Source organism: Lutjanus erythropterus, chromosome 8, assembly GCF_056507025.1.
Source record: "Lutjanus erythropterus isolate fLutEry1 chromosome 8, fLutEry1.hap2, whole genome shotgun sequence".
Lineage (NCBI taxonomy): Eukaryota > Metazoa > Chordata > Actinopteri > Lutjaniformes > Lutjanidae > Lutjanus > Lutjanus erythropterus.
Window position 1 is genome coordinate 5194807 of NC_139324.1, and position 20096 is coordinate 5214902.

The following is a 20096-nucleotide window of genomic DNA, read 5'->3' on the forward strand; positions in this document are numbered from 1 at the left end:
ATTAGTTAATGATTAATTAATGGAAAAAATGAGGAATAATGCAGGAATTACCTGGTAGTTGACAAACTGCTACTTAGTCTTTCATACTATTCCTAATGGATGACTTTGTAGTAGATAATGATGAGTAACAAGAGAACAGAGTGATCTTATATTAATGAGTCATTAGGTAAGAGTTCATGAATATCTGTGAACTGATCACACTGATCAATGTCTTCATGAATGGTTCCTGTTAACCCTGAACAGGCTGGTGAAGAGCACAAAATTAGCAAGGACACATTAATTACTAATTACTTAATCATTACTTACTTTTTTGTGTTCCCTAAAGTAAAAAGATACATTACACTGAGTAGTTAATAAGCAGTTACCAAGTAGTCCCTCATTACTTCATCATTACTTACCCTTTTGTGTTCCCTAAAGTAAAGTAAGTAAGTAAGTAAAGTGGTACATAATACAGAGTAGTTAATGAGTAGTTACTAAGCAGTCCAACATTATTTCATCATTACCTGTTTACCTACTCTTTTTGATTAATTAATCATTCACTAATTATTGACAACTCTAATACATATATATATATATATATATATATATATATTAAAGTTAGTCATTAACTAATGGCTCACTCACAGTTAGTTCCTCATTTGCTCATCACACATTTCGTTAACTAATCTTCAAGTAGTTTTTTTGGGTATTTGTACTTTTATGAGTAGATTTTCAAAGTCTGTACTTTTACTTGCAGTTAAGCATTCATTTCACCATGTAATCTATTTAGTTACATACAACTGAAAAAGAAAACAAACTGGTGTGGCAGCAAACATTTGGAGTAAGAATGTTAATGATTAATGATTAATCGATTCATTGCCATTAAGAATTATCTAATTAGAAATGTATTCATCGATGTTTAATCAATAGTCATGGAAGTAACTGCACCTCATCGGATATTGTTTTGTCCAGTGGAGACATTTGTTAATAAGGAAATTTAAACTTTGCCTTGAAATGAGAAAAAAAATAAATAAATAAAAAGAAAATTAGGAAAATAAAATGTGTTATGTATATGTTGCGTATCTTATAAATTATTATTAATGATTAATCAGTTGTTAACATTAGTTCAGGAAAATGCACAAAATTTAAAAATAAAACAAGTAAAAGTACCTAGTAGTTTTTGAGACAAATACTTTTTACTTTACTTGTTATTGAGTACTATTTTAGCAATGTAACATAACATGTACTTGAGTACAGATTTTAACTAACTTTAACTAATCATTAACTTATATTTAGCAACTGTATAAAATTTGATTAGGGGTTACTCATTAACTAATATGATTAGTTAATTAACTAGCACGGTAGTTCTTCATCCATTCCTCATGTGTTTCCTGGTAACTACTCAATTTTTGTGCACCTTATTTAAAAAAGTTACCATTTTTTTGTATTCTTCCAGCAATATAGCATTAAAATCTATAAAGTCCAGGAAAGCTATATCATGTGTCAGAGAAGCAGAGGGTTGCAGATGATGCATGACTCAACTGGCATATGACAAAAACATCTCAACCAGGAGGAAACGCCTGCTCTTGCCAAGAATATAGAAAAAGGAAAGAGAGTGGGTGCGTGAAGGAGGAAGGTTAGGCTGTTAAACATATAGAGAGTGTCCCATCTGAAAGAATAATGATGGCTCCATTATTTTTTCCCCGAGTTGTTGGCACGATCGAGCCAAACCTGCATACTGCTGCGGAATCACAACTGCACTGTAACTCAGTAATCAGTTTGTAACACGAGAAGTCCACTGCAGTTTGATCACGACCTAAAAGGTAAAACTAGAAACCGACTTGGGAGCGATCAAGGAATGATTGACTGAGTTTTTGAATAATCCACCAAATGCTGTGGTGATAGAGTTCCATATTGCAGCAGAAGACGAGACATGAAGTCTGTGATTGATTCTCATCCGGCTTATCTCAAAGTCTTGCTGCTCTCAGCTCAGGCTCTCATGATCTACAGTCACTTGCAACGTGTGATGCTGTGCATGGTGAGCATTTGTATATAACCACATGTAAAGATGGTGGATAGAAACGCACACACAGTGATCCTATGTTAGTAAAACAGGACTGGAAGGTGTTCTTTCCTGAAACATTCAATGGCAGCTTTTAGTGGAAATTATTACCTAATCATCTGCTCATCAGCAGGTGTCCCTAAATATTGTGAATCCAATGAGAAAGTGTTAAAAACACATTTAACTAGAATATTTGCATTTCCTGAAGACAATGCGTGTGATTGCTACATCTGCCGCCAATTGCTGGAACAGCTTATGAAGGAGTCCCAGCAAGAAGTGTTGGCAATTCATGTCTGAAGATACCATCTAATATTGATGGTGATTGAATAATTCGTTCAAGAGATATGATGATATCTCATTAATTGCCACAAAGTCATGCTATTGGTGCCAGGCTTTGATATGTTGTGCACGTGCTTATGGAGAAGCTATGTACCAATTTTCATCTCTTTAAATACAAAGAAATATCATGTTTTACTGTTACCGTAGGGGCCCCTCAGGATAAGTTAGACACTTAATTCAATGTGACCTTATGTACAACATTCACTGATTTGGTCTCAATTCAATTTAGCATTGAGGAGTTATGGTAAGTTAAGTGCATCAGGCCACACCTCCAAAGGTTTGTCAACCAATTACAGACAAACGGTAAGTGACATCAAAAAACAGTTTTGTTTGGGATTCTTTGGGATTGGTGTGTACATAATTTGGTGATGAAATTTGTGACAAAAGAAGCAAAACATGTTTACCAAAAAAAATCCAGTATGGTGGAAAATTTGTATCGGTGAAAATGGGTGTGGCCTATATGATTTTAATTGGCTGAATCCAAGGGACCCACTGTACAAAAAATCCTTCTTCTACTCCTTACGTTTCATGAGTTATTAACAAATAACTCATAGCTGGCCACATTGTGGAGCTATTTAAGACATACTTTAATATGTTAAGCATTGTTCCATGAGGCACCAGCATACCAGATATGATGTCTAATATACACTGATCAGGTATAACATTATGAGCATTGACAGGTGAAGTGAATAACACTGATTATCTCTTCATCATGGCACCTGTTAGTGGGTGTTATATATCAGGCAGCAAGTGAACATTTTGTCCTCAAAGTTGATGTGTTAGAAGCAGGAAAAATGGACAAGCGTAAGGATTTGAACGTGTTTGACAAGGGCCACATTGCGATGACTAGACCACTGGGTCAGAGCATCTCCAAAACTGCAGCTCTTGTGGGGTGTTCCTGGTCTGCAGTGGTCAGTATCTATCAAAAGTAGTCCAAGGAAGGAACAGTGGTGAACCAGTGACAGGGTCATGGGTGTCCAAGGCTCACTGATGCACGTGGGGAGTGAAGGCTGGTCCGTGTGGTCTGATCCAACAGATGAGCTACTGTTGCTGAAATTGCTGAAGAAGTTAATGCTGGTTCTGATAGAAAGGTGTCAGAATACACAGTGCATCACAGTTTGTTGTGTATGGAGCTGCATAGCTGCAGACCAGTCAGGGTGTCCATGCTGACCCCTGTGCACCGCTGAACACACCAACAATGGACATCAGAACTGGTTCATGGAGCAATGGAAGAAGGTGGCCTGGTCTGATGAATCATGCAACCAGGGGAGTAATGGATTACATGTAGTAGGATTAAAAAAGGTAACTGTCTTCCATTACAGTTACAGATAAAAGAGATGTAATCAGATTATCAGATACATTTAGTAAAAATGGGGATTATTAGCAGGATTACAATTTTAAAATAAGAATGATATACTACCATGCACAAAGCACACACAGCTGCTCATGACCTCTAGTGAAAAAATGCTTCACTGGGTGGGTCTTTAAATCAATCAGTCAATAAAGTGCACACAACAAAGGAAGGAACAGCTGGACAAACTAATAAACCCAACAACAAACATAAAACACTGCAATAATTACTCTATATATCAGCTATTAAATTATTCTGCATCTATTTTACATTTACATTTACATTTATGCATTTAGCAGATGCCTTTATCCAAAGCGACTTACAAAAAGAGGATAACTGATTAATCATTTTGAGTCAAAATGAGTCAAAAAAGTCAAAATTTTTCTGATTTCAGTTTCTTAAATGTGTATATTTTGTGGTTTCTTTACTCCTCTCTGACACTAAACAGAACATTTTTGAGTTGTGGACAAAACAAGACATTTGAAGACGTCATCTTGAAGTTGGATCAACATTTTTCACAATTTTATGACACTTTATGAATTGAGAAAATAATCATTAGTTGCAGCCCTAAATTTACTATATTAGCCTAAACCATTTAACCATATTTTATACTGAGATAATCAAAAAGTAACTGAAAATAATTAAATTACATTACTTTACTACTGTCACACTTGGATTAGATTATTGACTATGTTTCTTAACAGGTAAGTACTGAGTGTATCGGAATACATTTTTGAAGTAACCCTCCTGACCCTGGATGAAACGTCCTGCAGCTTTCCAGCTCTTTACAAGATCAAATATTGACTGAGCATCTGCTGCAGTCATTTTCCAAGTGGTTTCTTTTATCCTGCACAGACAGCAGATGAGTGAAATTTGCCTCACAATAATATGCAAATATTTGAAAGACCATTAAGCATGCTTCAGTGTGATTGACAACTCAGCAAACACTGAAACCGACTCATCTGTTTACTGCTTATAGGTACAAACAGACCTCAATAATTCTTTCCCATCTTTGCTGCGACTGTTTGACCTCGGCCCGCTCTGCGTTCTCATTCATTCAGACCTCAAGCCTGCGAGGCACGCAAGCATTTTTAATCACCAGCGGTGAATTAATCCAACGCTAGAACAGAGCGAAGTCACACATTGCGGCTCACACCAAAAGCTTCGGCATCTGAGAACAATTAAACGTCTGGTTTCCATGAGAGGCTGATTTGCCAGTTGACAGTTGCAGTCGGGGGAGAGTGAAACCCCCCCTCTAGTGCCCCACTGCCTGCACCAAATAATACCACCAGACAACATGCATTAGCAATGAGGCCTGAGCGATTTTAAATCACAAAATCAAAGAAAACAGAGTTGAAAATAAGAGCAGCAACATTGCAAATGTTCCGATCCATTTGCAGACGTGAGAGGAACATTCCTTGCTGGTACACTATGCTCCCTCCCCTGTGGCGCCACCTCAGGGACCCCATGTTTGTTCCCAAATGGCACCAGAGAAAGAAGCTTTGACACTACCTCGTCTTGAAATGCAGTGATCCATTCTTAAAAAAAAAGGTTTCAATATTTTGGGAAGTGTGCTTACACGCATTCTAGCAGGGAGTTAGACGAAGAGATTGATACGACTTTAATGCACACATGCTAATCTTAAAAACAGGGAGGATTTTGAAACCAAAGCGGGGTGTCTGGGGTTCCTCCCCCCAGGAAAAACTGAGTTTTTATAGACTTTGTTTCCCACATTCCTTTAAAGAATGAAAATAACAAAAGTACACTTTTTTTTTTGCAAACAGATCCTCAGAGACAGCTGATAACTAGAGGTTGCAAAAGTACATGCATTTTTTACTCAAATAGAAGTACAGATACTTGTGTAAAAAATACTCTAGTAAAAGCAGAAGTACTGATTCAACTTCTTTCCTTAAGTAAAAGTGAAAAGGTAAGGCTCTAAAAAGTAGCCATCTTTTACATAGTTTTTATTTTGTCTTTTTATGTTTTTGTCTTTTTCATGTCTTTGTCTTTTTGTTGTTTCATATTTTTCAGTTTTCTTTTTTTTCCCATCTTTGTTTGTTTTGAGTCTTGTTATGTCTTGTTAGGTTATTTTGAGTTTTGTTACATCTTTTTTGTCTTGTTAGATTGTTTTGAGTTTTATTATGTCTTGTTTTGTCACGTTATGTCTTGTTACGTTTTTATTCTTTGTAGTCTTCAGTCTTTTTTGTCTTGTTACTTATTTTATGTTGTTTTTCATCTTGTTGCGTCTTTTTTGGCTTGTTATGTCTTTCATGCGTGATATGCACCAATGGATACACCAAGGAATCATCTATGTGTTATTGTTGCATCCGTTTAGCTTGAAATCAGTCTTTATGTTAGGAAGGCGACATGTATTAATGCAAAATAAAAATGATCAATAATTCCCCTCAAATACATTAAAACTAAAGTAACGAGCCTCTTTTTAAAATGTTAAGAGTAGAAAGTCAAGATATGCGTGTTCAAACTGACTCTGATTATGTCAATAGAAAACGTATTTCTCTCTGCATTACATTTCCATCAAAACATATTTAACTTGTGCACGAATGTCATTTTTGGAAGACAGTTCTGGTACTATGCAGCTCCCAGGAGTGAATGTCTTTAACAGCACAAATGAAAAGCAGGGTGTTGCTGCACATGTGTTCAGAAAACCCTCCCCAGATAAATAAAGCAAAGAACATGTCACCCTTGTTGAGGCTTAATCAGATTATGGTCCAGATCCAAGTTTCAACTGGTCTCCAGCCTCCACTTGCTGCTAACTGACCTTTAACCTCTCGTTGCTTGTCATGTCTTGGCGTGATGCTGTGATGTAACACTGCGAGAGAGAAAGACGAAAGCATTCAGCACATCATGAGCTGAGGATGGTTCTGTTTTGTGCCTCATTAAATTTATTTACTGTTCCAATGTCAAATGGGGATAAATGGCACTGAGCTGGGATTTTTGTGACATCTAAATTAACAACAGTTCATCTACTCAAGCTTACAATCTCCAGTGTGAGGAGTGTTGACTTCATGCGGGAGTAATGTGCTTTTTCCATTTGAGACAACCCCACCTCACACACACACACACACACACACACACACACACACACACACACACACACACACACACACACCATTTCCCCAGTGTGGACATTTGGATTGGATTGAATGGCTCATGCTGTAGGTGTTGCCATCTTCGAATTGGTTCAACTGCTGCCAAGGACTAAAGCCCCTTATCCTTGAGTAGGCCTAATCTTGGAACATTTCATGTAGACGATAGCGGGCAAAACTGAAACAAAGACAGAGAGGAAGAGGTGGGGTGGGGTGGAGGAGAGAGGGAATAAAGACCAGAAAACAAAAAAAAGGTTATAAGAAACAGATTGCTAAACATAAACACCAATCAGTTGACAGGAGCAGAAACAGGAAATTAGATTCCCAGGAGCTGGAAAATGCATCCATGAGAGAAAAATTAGTATCAATGATTCATTGTATTTCGCCTGCCATGGTTGGATGAGGGAAAGGAGGGTGGGAAGAATGAGGGGGAAAAAAAGAAATAGAGACGGAAACACAGAAAGATAGAGACGGATGAGGAAGAAACAGAGAGGAGAGAATCAAACAGAAATGGATAACAGAACACTCCGAGGCTTATTCACTGCTCTGCCAGATACCACAGCAGCTTCTGTCTTGGCTTCAGAGAAGTCACTCCACTGTCTTCCCCTGACTTACCACCGTCTCCTCAGTCAGTCCCTCTTCATGGATACTGTGAGGCTGGAGGTTTGAGCACAGAGGCCCTGCTTGCACAGGTGGGAAGTAACCTGATACTGTACTTAAGTAGATTTTTCAGGTATTTGTACTACTTTTTTATTACTTATTTATTAGTTTTGGACTTTTCACTCCCAACATTTTAACACAAATATCTCTACTTTCTACTTTTAATGCATTTGAAAGGGAATTATTGATCGTATTTGTTTTGTGTCGCTGTTTGCTGCCTCCTCAACATCAAGAATGATTTTATCCAAAATGGATGTGAAAATAATAATAATAATGATTAATAAAAAGATTTCTGGGGGTGTCCATCAATGCATATCACACACAACAGATGTAACAAGGAAGAAACAACAAAGCAAGATGAAAATGGCATACAAGATGGAAAACAATGTAAAAGATGCAACAAGACAAAACAGACATAACAAGACTAAAAACACTGTAACAAGATGAAAAGATGTGACAAGATTAAAAAAAAGACATAACAAGACAAAAAAAAGGCATAACAAAACAAAAGAGACATAACAAAAACAGCGTAAAAAAAGTAAGAAGACAAAAAAAGATGTAACATGATGAAAATGATGCAACTAGGCAAAAAAGTAACAAGCAAAACCAATGCAACAAGACAAAACAATGTAAAAAGAACGTAACAAGACAGAAAAGACATAACAAGACAAAACGTAGAAGACTTAAGAAGACAAAAAAGACATAAGACAAAAACCCTGTTAAAAAAAACTTAAGACAAAAAAGACTTAAGACAAAACCAATATAACAAGACAATGTAAAAAACTTAAGACAAAAACCATGTAACAAGACAAAAACAATGTAAAGGAGTAGCAAGACAAAAAACAACGTAAAAGATGTAACAAGACAAAAAAGACAACAAGACAAAAACAAAGATGGAAAAGACATAAAAACATAAAAAAACAGTTAAAGAATGCACAAAAACAGAGTCTATTTACACATGTATCTGTACTTGCCACCCCAATGTTTCCCAAAGAACTGGACTCTCCATAGCAGCTAGCAATAAATTGTAGTGACATTACAGATGTCACGCACTCTAAAAAGTGAAAGCAAAGAAGAGCAGGTCAAGCAAAAGAAAGGAAGCTACAGCTTCTGTTTGGCTTTGCTCAATCTCACAGTTTTTGTCTGTATTAGCTTGTTAATCAGTGAATTTGATGCAAGATTTTGGCCAGATTTGGATAATGCCTTATGCACTAGTTTTAGAATGTCTCCCTATTAGATAAAGAAACAACTTCAGTTAGGATTTTCCAACCATGCAGTCAGATCAGCTGGATGTACCGCTGCAGGTGACTCCCTCAGGAGGAGTGGAGGTATGCAAATAAAAGCCATGCTACAGCTGGGACTTAATCAAAAAGAAATACTGTCATATTTAACACAATACTAACACAGTAACATGATATTGTAACAGAGACAGAAGCTCCACTAAGCCCCTTGTCTCCTCCTTCTGTCTTGTGGGAGAAATGTAGTTCTGGTGCAGGCAGTGCAGTTCTGGTGGAAATGAGCAAAACATTTTGGAACACAGAGAAAGCCACTGTGATCAATAGTGTCAGTGGATTTCCTGCTGAGTCACCTGAAATACTGGAGCCATCTAGCCAATTTGATGAGTCATTGCATTCTTGAAGCACAAGTCATGACCCGTCACACAGCGAATTAGAGTGGATGCCCAAACCTCCCAATCATTGGATTAACATCAAAAAGAATATAAGTCAGCTGCAGCAAAAATGGTCAAAAACAAACGTTTTAAATGTTGTGTGTGGCTCATAATGGAAACCACAACAACGAAAAAATGTATTTTCAGTCACTTCAGATTATTTGAAGTGAAATATTTTTGGTAAGGGTTTCCCAGTCCCATAAGCTAACCACTGAAAACACAAAGTTTAATAATACAACATGAAACCCTTGTTTGACAATAAAACCACTGTGTCTCCTTCTTGAAATATAACAAAAGTAACAAGCTTGGCAGGAGCTCCTGCAGGGAGTCACTGAAGATGGAGTGGATGCTCCTACTGTTTTAGAGAAGTCGGGCTAGTACATTTAAGATAATATACAACCTAGCCCTATTCTATGGAGGGAACAAAGGCAGAGGAGCCACAGGGTAGCGGGGACTGCAGCCCGGGTTGTGACCTGCTTTTCTTGAAGGCCTGACCTCACAGCTGCCCCCTCACGGGCAGGAGGAAGCTCGGCCTTACAACCTGGAGACCGGCGCGAGGGGGACGAGGCCAAACTGGCAAGAGTCGCGGTGTTTTGGGGGCAATGAAAAATAATTTCCTCCTGAAGATGGGCCTCGGGGGGATCCAGCTTGGCCCAGAGCTGAGGAGTGTGAGCCACGCAGGAGGAATTCCAAGGCGGGGTGACTGAGAACGTCAGGGGGAAATGTCAAAGACAGACAGCGGCGTCAGGCTGCTATACCCCGGACCTGTTTACTCAATATCTGATTAAAACTGCACGATGAAGGAATTCAACATCCAGAGTGGAGCATGAGTCAAACAACAGGCATTAAGTCACTAATGTGCAGTGCAGAAATGTCAAGGGGGACAATTTTATTTGAAAACCACCTTTTGGAATATATTATGTAATCGACATACTTTCTTAATTTCACAGCGTTCTTGACAGAATGCAACTTTTCTTCTGTGACCCACAAAATTCAATTATATTTATGGGTAAGATGATACTGTTTGAGAGCTAGTAGTATATGAAACAGTTATTAGGGAGGGAGGGGTGGAGAGTTTTTTTAAAAAAAGACACCAGCTGGGCACCAGCTACATGCACTGCATCACATTTTCTGCACAGGATGGGCTTTTTTACACCGCGTGCAGCACAGCAGTGATATATACGCAGCACGTCTGACGCCGTACATCAAGTGCATGCCCTTTTACACCAACTCTGCTCAGAACGCACAGAACTGACTCCATTCCTGTTTTGATGCTAGTTTGGAACAAAATCCAAGCAGCTTCAACAATGAGAGCAACAGCACACCAAATGGCATCTTTTTTTATGCTTGTCTAGATATAGCCGGTTCTGTGGGTGATCGAACTCGACAATCAGTCTTCCCTCATGCAACTGAATTAACTCAACTACTGGATGACAACAAACGGGATGTGCTGTGAGTAGGGCACATCTGGCTGCTAAGGTGTTTGTGGGTGGTTGCTGACTGGTGCGAACGTGGGACAACCTGAAGAGGGAATCCCAAAGTCTTGGCCAAAAAAAGGTGAACGATATCACACATCCAATTCAAGCAAGTGTAAAGCAGTTATATATTTTCAAATTCAACCAGTACCTCCACAAAATAAGACAGGAAAAGTTCATATTCATGTTTATTTTCAGCGTGGAAAAGTACAGGAAATACATATGCTCAAAAAAGATCTGATAATCTGTGGTACATCATTTTAAAACAATTTTATGTTTAAACACTATTTTGCATGCTGCTGCAGGTTTGCAGCACACAACAAAAATACAACTCTATTCTATATTTGGTGCATCCTGTAAGCCTGCCACAGCTGCAACGTGCTGCATTCACATCTGGTGAAAAAACAGACAATCCACTACCATTCTATTCTATTCTATTCTATTCTATTCTAATGTTTTGAGTTGAAAAAAGAAGTTGTAGGTAAAGGTGTAAAAATATTTCCTTTCTTCATATTTCTTATTTCTTTTAAACAGAAATGAATGCAAATTTATGACATTTTAATGACCTGTATGTAAAGTGTCTGTCATGAAAATAACATTATGAAATAGTAAAGGCATGCATCCAACTTTGTTTATCCCAGCTTTCCCCATTCCTATGCTTAACTCTCCCACGGTTTTGAGCCACCACTATTGCCCCAGCTGTATCAATCTGGGTACGGAGGATTCTCGCAAAATTTTTTAAACAGACAGATCGTGATTTGGCACCGTTTTGTCTCTCTACTTTCAAAGGACCATGTGGCATGTAACTCTATAAAAACAGACAATGTATTAATTCAAAAAACAAAAGAAGAATATCCAAAATACCAGTTGTGTGGGATTTTTTTTCCTCGTTTAACCATGGCAAAAATTAGACAATAAGTGACTTCAGCAGATTCCACACTGACGCGCTGTTCCGGTACTCTCCTCTTGTTAAATCAGCCGGACATTTGAAGCTTGGAAAAAAGACCATGATGGAAAATCCTCCTCCTTCTGAACGTCCATCCCTTTGTTTTATGAGGAGACGATGATTGGTATTTTTACAGGGCATCCAATGGTGTTCTTTAAGGTCAGTGATTTCAGCTGTAGGCCTCACCACGCTTGAAATTGAACTGAGGAAAGATGACAAAGAGAGACAATTCAGTGGGCAAAATTAAGCCGCAAAATGTGTTCACAGCTGTTTTCACAGAGGAACACTGGTGAACTCAAGGTGTCGGGGGGGGGGGGGGGGGGGGGTTGGGTGCAATTGCTCCCACTGGTGCACCCATGTTTAAAAAAAACAAAAAAACAAAACGCAACTAAAGTGCACTGTTGGATGATCTTATGGTAGACAAAACCTGTCCAATACAACATGCAAAAGTGCCCATTAAAGTGCACTTCCAGCAGAGAAAACATGATAAAATGCCCTTTAGTGTGCCCCTGGAGAAAATACAGTAAAATGTTCCCTAAAGTGCACTCAATGTGGACAAAACATAAGGTGCCCTTTAGAGTGTACTTCCAATGGACAAAAAGTAATAAAGAGCCCTCTAAACTGTGCTTCCAGTGGACAAAATGTAATAAAGTGCCCTTTAGAATGTGATTCCAGTGGACAATATATGATAAAGTGCCCTCTGAAGTGTGATTCCAGTGGACAAAATGTGCTTCCAGTGGACAAAATGTGATAAAGTGCCCTCTGGACTGTGCTTCCAGTGGACAAAATATAATGAAGTGCCCTCTACAGTGCTCTTCCACTGAAGAAAACATAATCAAGTGCCCCCTAGAGTGCCATTGGAGAAAATGTGGTAAAGTGCCTTCTAGAGTGCATTTATGGCAAACAAAAAGTAATAAAGTGCCCTCTAGAGTGTGCTTCCAGTGGACAAAATGTATTAACCCATTAACAGAATGTGATAAGGTGCCCCTAAGAGTACGCTTACAGGAGACAAAACACGATAAGGAGTATCACAACTTTTGGCATCCTGGAGCCCCAACGCATACACCTGGTGCCCCTTTCATTTTTTTTGCCCCTGTCCCTCAGACAGTGTGAGTTCACTACTGCATAGGAATGTATAAATTGCCAACATTGGTTCATTTCATACCAATTCACTCAACTGACTTTTTCCTAATGAACACTAACACTAGAAGACACAGCCTGGTCATGACCCTAACAGAAGCCAGCACTGTGCTGTACTTGTGTATAAAGTTTTCCACTTTCCCAGGCGCTTGTTTCAATACACAGACTTCAAAGAGCACTTGAAAAGGTAGAGATATCTACCCCAACCCTGTATCCACTCCCCATTTACACAGGGGAAAGTGGAGCAATGTGGTTCATATTATTTGATAAGCATCCCATATTCTCAAAGGTATTTTAATGACCTACAGCTAGTGCTTTCATGGTCCTGGCGCTAACTCTCCAATGACACTTAGGGAGCGCGCACATGGAAGGGTCCTGAGTGAAAAGGGCTCACAAGATCTTTATTACACAAAGACACCCGGCGCGTAGACATCGTTCTGTATGATGGAGAAGATGATCAGTTTTCCTTTCTCCCGGACCACTGGTATTCATTATGTATCTTCTTTTTCCATCTGTCCGTTTATTTTTCGCTGTCTGGAGATGTCAGGGCAAGCGTGTGTTCTTCCCCTGCCGTGACTGTACGAGTGTGTACTGATGGCCGTCAGGAGGGACACATTGTGTATTGTTTTAGGCCGTGTGGTGTGCCAGCTGTCATGGACGGCCTTGGCCGAGGTTTTCCTCAGGCCTCTGTGTTTCTCAGTTGTTACAAGTGCAGTCTGTGAGGTCTTTGGCAGCCATGTCTAACCATACACTGATAAGTTTAGACCAAAAATCTTTTTTTTTTTTTTTCACAAAATCATCATAAAGATTCATCAGAGGCATGACACTGGCCACCCAAGTACTGTTGTCAGTATGTTAGGAGTGAGTCACTGAAAATCTTTAAAGGAATAGTTCAGATATTTTTAATTGGAGTTGTATGAGTTACTCATCGATAGTCAGTGTATTACCTGCAATAGATTGAAGTCGCGATGTCCCCTGTTTGGAGAAGCAGCAAGAATACCAGCACGTAAGTTAAGCAACGTACTGCTGTGGCCAGGGTCAGCAGCTATGCAGTTTAGCTACCTAAAAAAAAAGAATCAATATTAGTATAAGTGTACGCTATATTTAGAATATTTTCACTGCTTTACCTTGCTGTCAGACGGCGTTCCAACGCTTCACCATCATTATACAAGCCAAATATTGCTCTCTCTTGCTCAACCAGACTACATCAGCAAAATTAATAATTTTACCTCAGAGTACACAGGAGTTGATGGTCTGCCACTGCCTTGACCTGTTAGTTTGTTTTTATTATTCTGTGACTTTGGTGAATCTGAACTACACCTAGGTCATACAATAACATGAACAAACTAACAGATCAAGGCAGTGGTAGACCAGCAACTCCCATGACCAGCGAGGTAAAATTTGTGATTTTGCTAATGGACTCTGGTTGCTTTAGAGTGTTGGCTCACATAACGGCAGTTTCCCACTGGAAAAGGCTGTCTGACAACAAAGTTAAGTGGTGAAAATATTCTGAGTATAGCATACACTTGACCATGAGATGAAGTGAGAATCCATCTTGCTAGGCTTTAACTTATCCGTTTATATCTGCACCAAAAGTGGTACAGCCAATCAGCATCCTAAGAGGGACTACTGAAACCTATGGGCATGGTTTTAGGTGTGATGACAGCAAGAATTGTCCATGGAAGTGTTGATCTGACTGGTTGAACTAATCACCTGCCAAATGTTTTTCGAACGTGCCTGCCCTTTTCCAAATGGTTTCTAAGGACGACTTCTCAAAAGGTTCTTTGTAACGAACCATCTGGTCTGCCAGGTTACTTTTTAGGTGGCAAAACTACATCTTGCTGCTGACCCTGTCCACAGCAGCATTGCTTAGCATCCGTGTTGTTTGTCATCTCTGCTTCTCTGAACTGAGGTTGTGTCAACTTCCATATACTGTACTTAATACACTTAATATTAATAAGTACCACATACAGTCCCACTTCAAATAATCCGAACTGTACCTTTAAATAATCTGAACTATACCTTTAAAAGCTCATATGCCTCAGATGTATATACCAAGTATGCTTAAAACTTTATATTCTACTTATGCTATAATTTCATATTGACTACTTATATCGATTTCAAATGGAAAAGACAACAAACAGATTTTTCTGTAAAGGTCATATATTGTGATTGTTAGACTGTTTCTGTGGACAGTCCTATAATGAAGCCAAGAGATCAAAACTACACTCAGCAGCTTTCAATCTAACAACCATCCCAAACACTTGTCATCGCCGTTGAGTTACAGCTAAGTGATTGCACAAATACCCAGCGGCACAAATGGGACACGACCAGTAAAATTTACCATAAAACAAACTGATCAAGACATTTGCCATTGATGGAGCGTTGAAGTTCCACGGCAGCAAGGTCTGGCTTGGACGAAACGTCTTGCCACTTTCCAGTCTCTTGTCCCGTCCTCTCTCGTCAGCATACAGCTGCATTGTTTGCCTTCATCAAGCTACGCCGCAAAAGCCAAGTCTCACCCTTCAGGGGTTGGAGTTCGGCCTCATTTACCGACATCAGAGTTTGTTTGTGCGGATGAGTTATGGACTTACTCTGCTGGTATGTTCTTTTGTGGTGATTACAAAGGCCCATACAGTGAGTGGGAAGCTTCCACTAAACTGTCACACAGCAACTTCTTTGTTTCACAGAGACTTTCAGGAGGTGGCTCTTTACACAGCAAACACCCCAGTTTCCCAACAGCCCCATCTACCCCCGAACTGTAAACCTGCCAGTCCCTCTGGACCCCCCTGGCATCTCAACAGAGTCAAACAAAAAGGCCTGGATTCAAACATGCGGGTTTCACTGATGGCTCTGGAATATGTATTTCTCACTCTTGTTCAGTGTGTATATTTTTGTGGAATAAAAACTTCTGAGAATCCACATTTTCCTTTCCTCTAGGGAGCTGCAAGACTGGGGGAGCTGGGGCGGGGGGGAGATACTAGTCATGTTGTGGTTTTTCAGGCAAAATCCCGATAGTCTTTGATGTGTTTCGAAACAGAGAGCGCAGTCCAAGTGACAATGCCCGGTTTGAACAGCTACGCTGGTTTGACTTTGCCCCGTGTCTTTCCATAATTTCCCTTCGTCTTTTATGTCTGAGAAAATGTGTTGTGGATTCCCAAGCTGTAACATATTGTAAATTGAGTGTAAAATGACAGAACCATGTGAATTATGAGGATTGATGCATCATGATCTAAATATGCAGTTCGTGCAGAGTGCACATTTGGCTTGCTCTGTTTTTTCTTTGTTTTTTTTTTTTAATAATGCAGAAATCTCTGTTCCAGCTTGAGGGAGATGAAACAGGGAGGAGCACAGAAAAGGAATAGCAGCGCTGGAATATTTACCACAACATTTGAGATTTATATGAATAGACTAGTGTGCTCATTTCAAACTTAGAAAATATAGAAATTTCTGGCGGATGAACCACTGATTCCATAAGCTTCTGTGTCTTTAATTTTCTTTAGAGTCACTTTCATTTAATGATGCCCCTTACAAAAAAGAAGTTTTTCAAGTGTGCTATTAGTACTTCTTTTAACTAAATATAAGTATGTTTTCAGTTTATTTTGTATGTACTTATCAGATATACTTAACAAAATTACACTTCCATCAAACTCCCTGAGAAAAATTTTCTTTCTCACAATCATCTTTTCTTTGTCATCCCATTTAATCTTCATTCCATTTTAATCCTGAGTCTTGAGAATTTTTATGTGTAGTCCACTGGTAGTTTTCACATGATTAACTTCAAGAAAGTGCAGTTAAAGGTATATTTTAAGTATAAATAATAATACATAAATAGTATACCTGAAAGTCTAAATACAATAAATAAGTATAATATTAAATTCACTTACAGAAGAATAACAAGTATACTTGCAGACTAAAAACTATTAAACTAGTTTACAAGGTGTATACTTGAAAGTATACTTTCATATAATAAAAAATGGAAAATATATAACAAGTAAACTAACAGTGTACCTGTAAGTTTACTTGTAGTATAGTTGCAGTACAAAGTAAACTATTTGTGTACTTAATGTTTACTACTCTTGTATTTTAAGTACAATTTTATAAACTAAAAAGTGAGCCAATTTAGTCACAAGAAGTATTAAAGTAGTAAAAAAAAAAAAATCACAAAATCCTGTTTAATCCTGCGTCACTGCCAGATGTGTCAGGTCTGAATATGAACATAACAGGTGCCACAGGAGAGTCCCTTTAAATCTCAAGATTTTGAATGTGTATTTGCACAGATTCTGAGGTTCTCTAGACCGTCCAGAGCCAATCAACCCCATTTATCTGCGATCTGGAGTCTTGTCTATTCATCGGTGCATACACTGAGCATGTTTTATTTATAGTAACATAACTTTATTCATATTAAATGTAGCTGAGAATATCAGTTGAAAGAGCTGAAATGGGACTTCTCTTATTTATATCTGCTTGTGACTATCATATAGTGCTATAAGCATTATGAGTATGTAAGCTTCATAGAAAGTGTTAATTGATAATTATATGTGTAATATTATGTCGCTCATCAACAGTTTTATGTTCTCTTCTTTCTTGTCTTCCAATCAAAGTCACATTAATAATATCTATAAATACACATCCATAGAATCATTAGCATGTAAAAGGCAGTATGAGTAGTCAGAGTCATGGATAAGTTTTGACACGGCTGCAGAAAGTGGGCTGGTGCGATCAACATACAGAAGAGTGAGAGACACAAAGAAGCTGGAATGGACGAGCAGGTCATCAATCAAACAGCAGCACGTGCGATGGCCGTCTCCGTGAGATACAGAGGTCATGACTCCGTCTTTCTTCCCCTCCTCTCCTCTTTTCTTTCCTTTTATCCCTTTCCTCCCTTTCTGTGCATCGCCCTGTCTGTCTTGTCTTTGACTTTCTTTGTTTCATGCAAGAGCCGCCATGTCCAGAAGGAATAGATTTGCACGACTGCTTTGATCCTGTTGTTATGATTCTTTCATTTGCCTCAGCCACATCCTTCTCTCCGCTGCAGTCACCCCACAAGATGCTTTGAATTAGGCCGGAGGATAGGATGGTAGGAGAGGAGAGGAGGGGAGTGGAGGGGAGGCAGGGAGGGGAGCAAGGGGGGGAGTGATGCTCACATCGGGCCCTGAGGAGGAGACCTGGTGGTTTTCAGTGAGACATGGAATGGAGTTGGCTTCTCCAGTCTTCTTTTCTTTGTTCTCATCGTCTTATCAAGTTTTACAGTTTTCACTATCTGCTGATTCATGTAATATGTACTTCTTTTCTGTCTTTATTCAGTGTGCCTGAGGAGGCACACTATATATAATCCTCCATACTTTTTCTTCTGTATTTTTCTTTTGCTGGATTTTCGGCGCATAACTAACCGTTGGGAGCACGTACATAAAAAGCACATTAATTCACTAAACCGTTTCCGCAAAAATCGCAAAGAACTGCAAAAAGTTTCCCATTCAAAGTGAATGGGATTTTTGTGACCAACACTCAAAAATCGCCCCTCTTTGATGCCATGTGGCTTCGCCATACTTTAAATTAGAAAAGTCATTCAAAGTTTGAACAGTTCACCAGACTGTGGCCTTTATTCACAGTAAACAGCATTTTCATAACTACAACGATTTTAATGAAATCACAGTTTTTGTTTTGGGAGATTTTCAGTCTGTTTCAGACTTTATAATGGGTGTGTATTGCGTGTAGTCGTTAGAGCTAGAGTGTGATGTCATCACTAGAGTGGAGAGGAGCTGTAAAATCATCTAGAAATTTTCCCTTAAACTCATGTCCACGGCCACAGTGTTCACTCTACATACACAAATTATACATCAGATTGTAGGAAAAGTCGAGCTGGTTCCAGAGGACAAATGGTTTTGGCTGGCTGAGGTCCAAAACTCAACAAGTCCAACCAACTGCCCCATTCAGTTTCTTCCATCACAGTGGTGGCCTCATTTTTCACACTGCAGAAATAAAATTTTCACCACCACGTTCGGCAACCGGTCCTCCACTCACCGTATGTGGTTTTTAGCTGTAGCACTTATGGTGTTTCATGAAACACTGTAGTTTGAGAGGTATGTTGTCTCAACTGTTGCCTCTTTTTGGAGTATTTAACATTGACTGTCCTGTTGCTCACAGGTGATTGGCCAATTTCACCAACCTGAGTTCTTTGCAGTTAAAACCTCTTACAGAGACAATTTACACCTGAAGCAGCTCAAGGTTTGAAATTATTAACAGATTAAAATGACTGTCTGTCTGTCCCTCTCTGTCACTCTATCTGTTTCTGTCTGTCTTTGTCTTTCTGTGTCCAATTTTGACATTTTAGACTGTGGTCTATTTCAACTGTTCATAAATTCAAACCTTGGCTGCTTCAGGTTAAATTCTTTCTTTCGTTCTTTTGGTCCTTTCAGTATTCAAATTTATCTGTGCTGTAACATACAGGTGATTGGCCAGTTTCACCAACTGCAGGCTGGTCCTGTCTTCTGATTGGTGGATTGACCTTAAGCTGTCTTTTGGCTGTTCAAACCTCATACACAGAGAACACCTGAAGTGTCCAATTTTGACATTTTAGAAACTTTATATACACACACAAAAGCTGTTTTTTCTATCTGTAAGGGGACTTTTACTGACATACACAGACACACACAACCACAATGCTACATCTACTGCTATTACTACTGCTGGCATTATGGTGGGGATACTAGTCAACAGCGAGCATCAGGCACACTCAAAATTTTGTGTGAAATTTTCACGTTATTGTTAACATTGTTGTTTGCATGTGTTTTGTTGTTGTTGTTGTTGTTGTTGTTGCAGGGGGCGGCACAGCGGTGCAGTGTTTAGCTCTGCCGCTTCACAGCAAGAAGGTCCTGAGTTTGATCCCCGGCTTGCTGGGGCAGGGCCTTTCTGTGCAGAGTTTGCATGTTCTCCCCGTGTCTGCGTGGCTTCTCTCCGGGTTCTCCGGCTTCCTCCCACAGTCCAAAGACATGCATGCTAGATTAATTGGTGACTCTAAATTGCCCGTAGGTATGAATGTGAGTGTGAGTGGTTGTCTGTCTATGTGTCAGCCCTGTGATGAACTGGTGACTTGTCCATGGTGAACCCCGTCTCTCACCCAATGTCAGCTGGGATAGGCTCCAGCAGCCCGCGACCCTTATGGAATAAGCGGTTACAGAAAATGAATGAATGAATGAATGTTGTAGGCCATGTCTCTCCCTGTTGTGGTCATCTCTCATGTGTGTCAGCTGCCCAGCGGCTGGGCCTCCATCCTGTGGTACAACATGCTGACCACTGAGCTAAAAATATTACATCATCTATAGAAGATGTATGAGATGCTATCAGTCAGATTCATCTTTAGCTTCT